Raw genomic sequence first — 12975 nt, forward strand, 5'->3', positions numbered from 1 at the left:
AGTTGAGTTGCAGGTGGAGATGCAAAGCCATTACAAGAGGTTCAAGAGATCGAATCTAAGGGCACTATGGAAAACTCTTGCACCACGTAAGGTGTCCTTCCCCATATGGCCTGCACGTCTGTGGAATTTGGAAAGTAGCAGGTCAAACCATAAAATCGGACCTGAACGCATAGGGCCAAAAAGTGAGAGATTCCTTTTAGTCACCTTTTATGACAGGCAGGGATACCTCGGGCGTATTCTAACCCCCAGACCCATTGGGGGATCTCTGAACTGTCAAAGGGACTGTGTCTGTGATACAATATCCACAGTCAACATCTATCTTTAGGAGTTCTGGGAACCTGGGTGGTGGGAAAGGAGGAGGGGGAGGGAAAGGGGGAGGGAGAGAAAGGGGCAGGGAAAGGGGGAGGGAGAGAAAGGGGCAGGGAAAGGGGGAGGGAGAGAAAGGGGCAGGGAAAGGGGGAGGGAGAGAAAGGGGCAGGGAAAGGGGGAGGGTGAGGGGCAGGGAAAGGGGGAGGGGCAGGGGCAGGGAAAGGGGGAGGGGGAGGGGCAGGGAAAGGGGGAGGGGGAGGGGCAGGGAAAGGGGGAGGGGCAGGGAAAGGGGGAGGGGCAGGGAAAGGGGGAGGGGCAGGGAAAGGGGGAGGGGCAGGGAAAGGGGGAGGGGCAGGGAAAGGGGGAGGGGCAGGGAAAGGGGGAGGGGCAGGGAAAGGGGGAGGGGCAGGGAAAGGGGGAGGGGCAGGGAAAGGGGGAGGGGCAGGGAAAGGGGGAGGGGCAGGAAAAGGGGGAGGGGCAGGGAAAGGGGGGAGATAGGGGGAGGGGGAAAGGGGGGAGATAGGGGGAGGGGGAAAGGGGGGAGATAGGGGGAGGGGGAAAGGGGGGAGATAGGGGAGGGGGAGGGGGAAAGGGGGGAGATAGGGGAGGGGGAGGGGGAAAGGGGGGAGATAGGGGAGGGGGAGGGGGAAAGGGGGGAGATAGGGGAGGGGGAGGGGGAAAGGGGGGAGATAGGGGAGGGGGAGGGGGAGGGGAAGGGGGAAAGGGGGGAGATAGGGGAGGGGGAGGGGGAGGGGAAGGGGGAAAGGGGGGAGATAGGGGAGGGGGAGGGGGAGGGGAAGGGGGAAAGGGGGGAGATAGGGGAGGGGGAGGGGGAAAGGGGGGAGATAGGGGAGGGGGAGGGGGAAAGGGGGGAGATAGGGGAGGGGGAGGGGGAAAGGGGGGAGATAGGGGAGGGGGAGGGGAAAGGGGGGAGATAGGGGAGGGGGAGGGGGAAAGGGGGGAGATAGGGGAGGGGGAGGGGGAAAGGGGGAGATAGGGGAGGGGGAGGGGGAAAGGGGGGAGATAGGGGAGGGGGAGGGGGAGGGGAAGGGGGAAAGGGGGGAGATAGGGGAGGGGGAGGGGGAGGGGAAGGGGGAAAGGGGGGAGATAGGGGAGGGGGAGGGGGAAAGGGGGGAGATAGGGGAGGGGGAGGGGGAAAGGGGGGAGATAGGGGAGGGGGAGGGGGAAAGGGGGGAGATAGGGGAGGGGGAGGGGGAAAGGGGGGAGATAGGGGAGGGGGAGGGGGAAAGGGGGGAGATAGGGGAGGGGGAGGGGGAAAGGGGGGAGATAGGGGAGGGGGAGGGGATAGGGGGGAGATAGGGGAGGGGGAGGGGATAGGGGGGAGATAGGGGAGGGGGAGGGGGAAAGGGGGGAGATGGGGGAGGGCGAGGGGGAAAGGGGGGAGATAGGGGAGGGGGAGGGGATAGGGGGAGGGGGAAAGGGGGGAGATAGGGGGAGGGGGAAAGGGGGGAGATAGGGGAGGGGGAAAGGGGGGAGATAGGGGAGGGGGAAAGGGGGGAGATAGGGGAGGGGGAAAGGGGGGAGATAGGGGAGGGGGAAAGGGGGGAGATAGGGGAGGGGGAGGGGGAAAGGGGGGAGATAGGGGAGGGGGAGGGGGAAAGAGGGGAGATAGGGGGAGGGGGAAAGGGGGGAGATAGGGGGAGGGGGAAAGGGGGGAGGTAGGGGGAGGGGGAGAGAAAGGGGAGGGCGAGAGAAAGGGGAGGGGGCAGATCATGTAACCATTGTAGTGGCATACCCCTCCTACTCAATGGCAAAAGTACAGGACTCGTTTCCTATGATCTTCAAAGATTCCTGCTGCAACACCTGTGAAGGGAAGTTTTTAACTATGGAAGGAGAAACCACTCTGGACCACAGGAGGGCTGCCGCTGAAGAGGAGACAGACTTCAGGAATACAGTCTTCGGTGTTACCCAGCAGCAGTTTTTGGTTACACGGATATGCATTTTCAGACTGCTTTTATTTTGCTAATTGCTTTGTTTCATGGTAAATATTTTTTCTTCCCAAAGGCTTATTCTTCCACTTCCTGCTCCTGTAGAATTCTTACCCATACATATCTATAGGTATGAAGGTGCTGAAAAACTTTTTTTGTCTTTTGGTAATGATACACTAGCACAGCAATTTAACAGCTAGGGTACTGCAGAGACTGTTAGACATCATATCATTCTTTCTAAATCTTTAATATTTATTAGGTACTTACCATCTGCAAAGGGTAAACAGTTAGATGGGATTGAATATGGCTATATGGCATTTACAACTAAGTATATAATAAACAAAAAACAGTCTAAACCTATGTAGCTAACAAACTTTCAGCTGTCATCCTTAGGGAATTGATTGGATGTCTTATCATTCCACCATCTTGCTGATCAGTGATATCACACACAAAATACTAGATAGTGAGTAATAGTATAGGTCAGGGATGAAACTGTGGGAGATGTCACTGTCAAAGCTATCGAGGTGGTCAGTCAGGAAATGGAATACTCCTCTCAAAGAGCTCTCCAGGACTAATTAATGTTTCATTGGACTACAAAAACATCATACTGCTGAGCGGAATTAAAATGAAGATGGCTAATTGTGGTACCTTTGTCAGTGTAGAAAATGCAACACATTACATGGTTTATAGACGTCCAACAATTTATCTAAAAGGTTCAGTAGTTATGGAACATTGCAAGAGCAGCAATTTGCTCTCATTTCTCCATACCTGTTTCTGCAGTTCACTTGTTTCCAGGAGCTTGGCTTGTATTCTGTGAATAAAGCTGACAGGAACACATTCTTCAGATTCATCAATGGTTGTATACAGATTGAGTATTTTGATTATCTGAAAAACATGTGTAGCAGTTAGAACCATAGAAAAAAAATGCAGTAATAACTACAGAAGAAATATTCATTTCAATTAATGGCTGTACTACTACTGCTACTACTACATTTGCAATGATTATGTATGAGTTATGTACTAAAATGGCAAGTTTTGTAAGGATGTCAACTTTTTCCTAACTTCAGTATCTGATAAAATGGAGACAGACAAAACTGTTCCTCAAAGAAGAATTTCAGAAGGAAGAACTAATTGTACCTACAAAAAGCCATAATTTAGAGACAACAGCTGATACTCATTAAGACTTCAAGTGCATAAAATTCTGATTATATTCTGTCTTCAAGTATCATGTCACCATATCTGACATAACAAATGCCAACACATTTGTGTTCTGACACTGACAATGGCAGATATCGTTAGCCATGAAAGACCCATGTCTTTGTCACAGGAGGAGACAATTCCATTTACTAATATAGATGGATGCATGCAGTGCTGTGTATGTCACGAAGTATTTAATTTTGCCAATATGTATACCATACAACATGATTGTACTAAGACATCCTGAAAAGCAATGCCTCTGAATTTTCTACATGAAAACTCTAAGATTCTTAAATAAAACATATGTTTTTAGTGGTCTGTATCTCTATTCTCAGCATAGTCATCCTGGTAACACATTTCTCCCCGAGATGACAATTTCTTGGTTCAGTCATTGCAGAATATTTGACTTGGTTGATGGACCCAGAACCTCACCTCAGCTTGTACCACTTTATCATTGTCAAAGTAACATATTTGAAGATGTTCTTTAAGTTTTGGAAAAATGAAAATTTGGTTGTGCCAAGTTGGAATTGTATGGAGGGTGATTGATGACAGTGAATCAAAGGTGGATGATTGTTGCAGATGTCACAGTGCTAATTTGTGATCTACTTTTGTCATACTAAAGGAGCAGGTGCTACATGTGTGGACACTCTCTTCTAACCCAGAATCTGATTTTAGCATGCTGTTTCTCATCCACTGACATAGTTACATTACTCTCCACCATGTTACATGCTACAGGTCAGAGACCTCTCATGGCAGAGGGCTGCAAATATATAGAAATGAAGAATAAAGATGTAGAATGTTAATAACATGTGCTTTATTTAAAATTCATTAAGAATTTATGTATAAAAAACTTGGAGGCATACCTTTTCAGCACACCCTTGTACATGCCCCCATGCATTGCATTAGGAGCAGATAGAGGGCAAAGTACTCAGAGATCTAACAGACTTAAAAGCACAATATCAAGAGGGTTACATCTGAAAAAAAGTTTATTGTAGCAATAAGTGTGGTAGCAGATGCATAATATTTGTTTCCAAAGGAATTGCAGAGAATTCAAGGAGTTTTCTTTCCCAACAAATTGCAACTCGCTGGAACTTGGACATGGCAACCATGGTAGGAGAAAGATATGGATGCAAAGTATGAGGACATACCTAACCACACTACAGTTAGCTGGATTGGTAACTTCTTGTTAACTACTTTCACATTTGTGAGCAAGCTTTTCCTTTTGCGAACGAGATAGGGAAAGAAGAGTAATATCTGAAAGATTTAAAATGTTTATCAGAGCTAGCATTCCTGGCAGACATAAAAATACATCTGAACAATTGAAATTGTTACTGCACTGGATGGAGAATTAAATGGTTGACGTGCAAAACAAAATCTGAGTGTTCTTGGAAAAGCTATGTTTGAGACACAAATGAGAAACTGCAATTTAACATTTTTGGGTCACCTAGCTTCTTTAAGATTACTAGTTTTACTGATTACCAAGTCAAGATAAACCAGTTCAGCATGTCCTTAAAAAGGGACTGCAGGAGCTCAATATTTTGGAAATGGAAATTAAATTATTCAGCAATCCTTTCCTGGTTTCATTCCATGGTCTGTCACCATTGCCAAAGTTAAAATCTGTGAATCTAGTATTTCTAACTTCACTGAAAGAAAGATACCACAGTACACTGACTTCGTCCTAGTGGGATTTTTCCTTACAGCAAAAATGTTTCACAACCTATACAAAAATATGGTCATGATCATGTGCATGTTTGGGTATATATACTGATGTGATCACTTTTTTTGTCCATAGCAAGAGTAAAAAAGCAAAGAAGGGAGTTTTCTTTATGAGCTTATGATGAATCTTCCACAGTAACACTGCAGACACTTTGATTCTCAATATTTCCTCTTAATATGGAAAAACCTCAACTTCAGAAGCCCAATGAATATATTACATACTATTAATAGATTTCCTTATTACTTATTTCCTTTGTTTTTTGCATTTTTAGTTAATGTAACACTCGAAATTTGTTGTTGACAATAACATAATGTGCACCATTTATAGTTGTCAGGTTACAAGGTGCTGCTGTGCAGGCTAATTCAATTCCTCACTGACACCAACACTGGTTGCAGCAATCCACAAATTACTACGAGCACATAAGCTGGAACAACCTGTTCTAGCTGCAGAGAATTACATCATCAGTTGCTGTATAATATACATATGAAGCACCTAGAAATGCTAATTACTTTAATGAAAAAACAACTGTCGCTCACAAGTCTTTATAAATATGTTTCTTCCTAACTCATATGGTATATAAACCAGTCTTGAACATGAGTGGATGCATTACTATGTAAGAACTATCACAATGGGCAATCTAATCATGTGCAAAATTAATAAATCAGTTATAACTGACACCAATTTGAAACAATGATACAGTTAATTTTGAATACATACCTGCAACATTGAAAGTTTATCACACATATTGCATACATCCTGAACATTCTCGTCCAGCTTACGAGCCTGTAGCAAGTGGGCAGCCTGAATTATGGGCTGTAATGTGCTTGGCACATCAGTATACTGGAACAAATGTGATAATTAACCATTTGAAACACTGAATTTTGCTGCATTTAAAATTATTAGGAGAACACCAAGTACTATGTTTTGGTCCGTATTGAACAGCAGAATTGAATAGACATCTACAAGAGAAATCTGAACTCTTCAGTTTACCAAATGTGGGCACTGATATAATCAAGTTATGTGTCATAAGTGGACCTCTGCTGGTGATAATCGAAAGTACCATTTTATGTAAAAACTAATGGAATATGGAATACTGGTAAAAAACTATGTATATTCCCATTTCCTTTCAAATTTTAATGCTCTGTTGATAGTACAGCCAGGTATGGGAGGAACACATGTGATAAAGTGAAAGGGTCAACAAAGAAATCAGTGGTGAGGAGTAAAAAATTCAGGACTGGTCCTGTATGAAATTCCATAAACAAACACAGATGAATGATTTTAGTGTCACATAAACATCTTTGATTATTATTCACAAAAAAGGGGAGCACTCTACAACACAAATGTAGAGTGGGGTTCCTACAAATGATAGCTTTTCTCCTATAAAACTCTATTCCTGCACTACAACACAATTGTAGAGTGGGGTTCGTACTAATGATGGCTTTTCTCCTATAAAACTGTATTCCCTACAGGAGTACACAGATCCACTACACTGCATTATTAAATCACTTAACTCAGTCACAAATGGGAAACTGGGATGGCTGGGGCAGTTATTCCTACTCACTGAAATGAATGGCTACAGATGACAGTGATAGACCAGCAATATGTTAGAAATATCAATAAACTGCCAAAATAATACCGATATTCATACATTGCTACTGTACCACTGATATTTTTCTCACTATACTGGCCTTTCATAATTATATTTGATACACATTTTTTCTGGATACTGAATTAAGTAATCACTGTTTTTCAGGTATCCCTGTTAGAGGGACTCTGTAAAATGAAGACTCATTAAGTACTGTTAATACCAGATTGATATGACATATAATAAAGAAGATTAGAGATTGTTACATTCATAAAATGACCAGTAAATATCAATGATCCTTTTAAATAAGTAATGTGCAAAGTATGGTGTGCTCTGAAACATTTGTGCTTGCATCAGTGTTGCACTCTGTTGTTGGATCTTTCTTAATCTGTGTTACAGAGCAGACAAACTTTCAATCTCCATGTTCTTTGGTGGGGTGCAAATGTCCAACAATGTCACCTACTCATACTTTCACTGCCCTTCAACCACTTTCCATGGATACTGATAACAGTAACACACAAAGAGCTAACCAACTTAGGTTTCAAGTCATAATAACTGCCATTTGTGTTAGTGGTGGTGGTGGTAGTGGTAGTAGTAGTAGTAGTAGTAGTAGTAGTAGTAGTAGCAGCAGCAGCAGCAGATTTATTCATCCATAGATCTCTTATTACAAAGATATTGGACATGTCAAAGTATTTACAAGTTTAGAACAATTTAAAATAAGTTAGAGACAATCATTAGATTTACTCCTGATATAGAATACATTTTTTTATAAATAACTTGTTAAATAATGAAATGCTACACTGTTCAGTCATATCTCACTATCAGTCACTGCACATGGGCCATTTTCTGTACTGCAACTTCCCATTTGCTATCCTGAAAAACTGAATCAGCATTCCTCCACAATGAGTGAGATGTTGAGTGCAGAAAGACGAAGAGATGTTAGTATTGCGCTATGCATAGCTTGGGGGTAAGTTTTTCTAGAAAGGAAAAGAGAAAGAAAAAAAAAGTGAAGGTGTTATGTGGAATGTTGTATGTTTTATCATCATCATCCATCATCCATCATCCATCATCATCATCATCATTTATTTATTTATTTGTTTGTATAACTTTTTTTTATCAAACCCCTACTCTGTTTTAGCTAAGTAATCCTTCAATGTTTAAAATATATTGTATAACAGGTACTTTTTAGCTGTCTTTTTAAATAAGTGAATTTTTGTAATTTCTTTAATCTCATTTGGTAATTTATTTTACAGTTTTATTCCATGGTAGAAAATACTGTTTTGAGTTTTATGTTTATTTTTTCTTGGTAAATGTAAGTTGAGCCTCTCTCTTGTTGCATGGTCATGGACAGAGCTGTTTGTGCAGTAATTACCAATGTTATTTTCGATGTGTACAATTGACTGGTAAATGAATTCACAAGAAGCAGTTAAAATCCCCAGTGTTCTGAACAGATCTTTACAATGTGCTTGAATACTATTTATGGTTATTATTCTTATGGCTCTTTTCTGGAGTTTGAAAATTGTGTTCATATTTTGTGCATTTGTTCCCCAAAAAATAATGCCATAGCTAAGAATTGAGTGTACATATGAATAATATGTAACTAAATGACACTGCGTGTTACACACTGATTATAGGATTCTAAGGGCTGATGACATCCTGTTTGCAAGTAACTTTGTGTGTTCACACCACTTCAACTGAGAATCAATAGCCAGTTCTAAAAATTTTGCATTTATTTCACAGTCTATAGAGGTAAAATCTACATTTAATTTAACATGGTCATTTTTCCTCTTCAAACTGAAATTCATGGCATTAGTTTTCTTCATGTTAAATGTCATTTTATTGCTTATTGACCAATCATAAACTTCCTTGAGAGTTTCATTTGCTTTGTTGGCAAGGAGTTCTCTTGTTTTCTCAGTGACTATAATATTGCTGTCATCAGCGAAGACAATTTTTTCACCATGAGTAACACTAGTGGGAAAGTCATTGATGTATATCAGGAAAGTATTTGTCCCAATATGCTACCTTGTGGAACACTATAGTAATGTATTTTGGTTCTGATAAGAGTTTTACTAAATGTTTAGTTCTATTTGAAGTATGTGTTATCTCTACTCTTTGTGCCCTATCTGCTTCATATGATGGAAACCAGTCATTAGCTACTCCTCTTATTCCTAATGCTTCTAATTTATTTAATAGAATCTTGTGGTTGACTGTATCAAACACCTTAGAAAGATCCAAAAATATGCCTGTGACATACTCATCTTTATCAAGAGCATCAAGTACAACTTTTGTGAATTCTGCTATGGCTGACTTGTATTTTTGCCACTTTGTAAATCAAATTGCGAATCGCTTAAAAGATTGTATTTATTCAGGTAATTCATTAATCTGTCTTTCATAATTGCTTCTATTATATTTGAGAATGCTGACAGCAGGGAAATGGGCTGGTAATTTTCTATGTCTTCTGCATTAGATTTCTTAAGCAATGGTACAACTCTTGCCTGTTTTAACTGCTCTGGAAATGTCCCTGATGTGAAGGATTCATTTATTATATTTGTTAAGGGGCCTTGTATAATCCCTATACATTGTTTCAGTACACACACTGGTGCCTCATCTAAGCCTGCTGACTTTATTTTTTAGTTTTTGAATTGTTTTACTGACTTCATTCTCTGTGGTTGGAAGGAACATCATTGTATTAAGTGAAACATTATTTACAGGTGTTATATTTGTTTTTGGGAATTTTTGCTGTAACTTGTCTGCAATACTTGAAAAATGCTCATTTATATAGTTTGCTAAGTGTTGTGGATCATTTATTACCTTATCCTGCTCCCTTTGCAGTATGTTATTCTACATTTGTTTGCCTCTTTCCATTTCCTTTTTTTTATAACATCCAAGACTGCTTTGCTTTTATTCCCTGCATTATATATTATTTTATCATTGAATGACTTTTCTGCAGCAATCAGCACATTCTTATAGATCTTTTTGTATCTATGATAGAAATTTAAGAATTCTGGATCATTGCAAATATTTTTCTTGGAACTGAGTTGTTTAAGTGTTTGGGAGGACTTCTTAATACCTGCTGTTATCCATCTGTTTTTGTGAGATGTTGATACAGACATGCATACTTCTGGAAGTGTGGAGAATTTAGAGAATTTCATATTCACATTGGTTTCCTTGTACGCTGCATCCCAGCTTTGTTTTTCTAGTTCTTTTGAAAAATCTTTTATTTTGATTTTTGATAGATGTTGTTTGTAGGCTTGGAGTTTAGGGAATGATTCAATGCCTGATTTTTACTACTGTTATTTGACATAGATTGTCTGATAGTTTGAGATCTTTTACAGCTAAATCACATTTTTTCCTTGTCCATATTTGTGGCCACATGGTCAATTACTGATGCAGTCATTGTAGTAACCCTTGTTGCACTATTGACCAATAGGGACATGCCAAAACTTTGAAGGATGTTTATGAAGGTGCTACTGGATTCATCTATGATATTAGTGTTGATATTAATGTCACCACACAGAATTATGTTGACCTTTGCACTTGAGACTTCATCTAGACCTGTTAATTTATTGAAAAAAATGTCCACACTACTACTGGGAGATCTATACTCACACAAAAGCATTAATTTCTTGGTGATATCAAGCCCTGTTAATTCAGTAGCTGATATTTCAAAGTGTGTGTCTTCACTTACTGTACTGAGGTCATGTCTTCATTTGAACTGTATTCCTTTTCTAATATAAATGCATGATCCTCCACCCCCTTGAAGTAGTTGCCCCTTCATACAATGATAATACTACATATTCGATTTGTGTGTCTCTACACCAGTGCTCAGTAATACAAACTACTGTGCAGTTCAAAGATTGGAGCTCAACTTCTAATAGTTGTATTTTAATTTTTATTGATTGCATGTTTTGATGGAGAATTGTGAAGTCTATGAAATGCCCCATGTTACTCTTTCCAATGGTTTATTTTTCTTTGCAACATCTGGTATGTGTGATATTCGAAGTGTTAAAATACGTCTTGTGAGTGATTGTTTCAGTATTTTTTAAACTGCTTGATATAACCTTTATGAGGGGAACCTGGTGTCTGGATTTATCCTAAAAAAGACCTACTTTTTCTACCTATGGCGACAGTTATTTGACCATGTGTGGCCAAAGATCCACTCCCTATACTTTCATGAATCAGCTGTACTAAACTTCCCTCCCTAGTCCTGTTTAGGTGCAGGCCATGCCTAGTGAAACCCCACCTGTTGATAATCCCGATGGGCAGCAGAGAAACATGAGCAAAGGTGGCTGTCCTCAGAGCCATTCTTAACCCCACATTGATTCACCTCACAGCTCCATCAAGGTGTGGTTGATCATGAAGCAGGACCTGCTCAACAAAGTATACGTTGGTGACATGAGTCAGGGAAGCTATCTTGTCCATGTCACCACCTATGTCATATGCCCCATCCCTGTCCAAACTGTTTCCCATCCCACCCACTATCACTACATGGTCCTCTTCTGTAAAGTCCTTACATAAAGACCCTAGGTCCTCTATCAAATGAACTAGCCCTGCATTTGGCTTGAAGATACTGTTGGCCTGGTACGCTGCCCCTAAACTTTCCTTTAACTGAGGGCCTACACCTCACCCATGGCTACTAACTAGCAGCAGCACTTTCTTCTTCCTAACACTTTGTACATTCCTAGGTTTCTTGGCCTTGGTTGAAGTGTGCTGCATATTTCCTGCTCCTCGTTCTACCTGGGGCTCTTCTCCACGTAACTCTGGTAGTGGTAGATGCCTGTTTTTGCTGTTGACGATAAAACTGTCAGATCGCGTTCTATTTCTTCCTATCCTCCTACCAGCTGCCACTTCCCAGCCACCCTCCTCCCCCTATCTCCCTTGATCCTTATGAGTTCCTTCCTTGCTCCCTCTGACTGTGTCTGAAGGGCATAGTTTTTCCTTTCCTGTTCCGCAATCAAAATGTTCCTACTGCATACTCTGCAGTTCCAGGAGAGAGCCTCTTCTGTTCTCCCAACATTCTCCCCGTTTCTATGTTTGCTGTTTACTTGTACATGAATAAATAAACATTGTTCTTTGGGCCGCACTATTGTTTATGTCTAACATTATGATACAATTGGCGTTGAGTGTGGTGTTCACTTCATTGCACTCCGTGTATTTGGTTTTTCTGTCAGTTCTCATGTCCATGCAAGCAGTGCTGAAATCTCTCGTTTAGGAAAAGGAGGCCCTTTCAGTTGGTACCACAAATTTGTTAGCCACACTCACTGTGTAGGTAGGCTTCTATGTTGTCAGCATAGCCACTACCCTTTCCCCATTATGGTGTTGTGTCTGAAGACAATTGGCTTATGAGAAGTGGCTTAGGTAACACCACTTTGTTTTTGGTGTCACCAGTGCAATCATGTTTAAGGCTTTTTTCACTTCTTGGATTTCCCCTCAAATTTACCAGTTGTTGTTCCATCTTGTCCCACTCCAGGAGCCATCATCACTTTCTTTGATGAAATATGTTAGTGTGTAATTTCTCCAGTTATCACCAAAAGTGCATGCATGTAATTGCAGCACATGTTGAGTTCTATTGTTGACATAAATAACCCCATCAGTCCTACGGCCTCAGTTGCAAATATCAGTTTGTTACTGATGCTTGTCAGGATTCACATGCTGATTCTATGGTCTGTGAAGCCACCATTTGAATTGCTCCAGAAAGGAGGGGCATCAACACAGACTACAGTCTGATAATCTATTTTTGGTTGAAGTGTTGAATATTACTCAATCTTTTGAGGCATCTCATGCTGTTGGTGATTAGACTGAGGCTTGATGTGATGTCACCACAGCGACTTCTGTTCCTGGTTGTTTGACATCAGTTAGTTCTTGGGGGAAGGAGGAGGGGAGGGTGGAGTATACCACTCAGGTTCCTTTCAGAGTATGCAGGCACAATAGCGCTTTTCTTAGCAATTGTATACAACCACTCACTTGACGAAAGGTCTGTTCCTAAAGACTGGAAATAAGCACAGGTCACACCAATATTCAAGAAAGGAAATAGGAGTAACCCATTGAACTACAGACCCATATCACTGACCTCAATTTGCAGTAGGATTTTGGAGCATATACTGTACTCTAACATTATGAATCACCTTTAATCAAATGACTTATTGATACATAACCAACACTGATTCAGAAAATATCATTCTTGTGCAATGCAGCTAGCCCTTTATTCCCATGAAGTA

This window comes from Schistocerca piceifrons, chromosome X (genome assembly GCF_021461385.2).
Source record: "Schistocerca piceifrons isolate TAMUIC-IGC-003096 chromosome X, iqSchPice1.1, whole genome shotgun sequence".
Lineage (NCBI taxonomy): Eukaryota > Metazoa > Arthropoda > Insecta > Orthoptera > Acrididae > Schistocerca > Schistocerca piceifrons.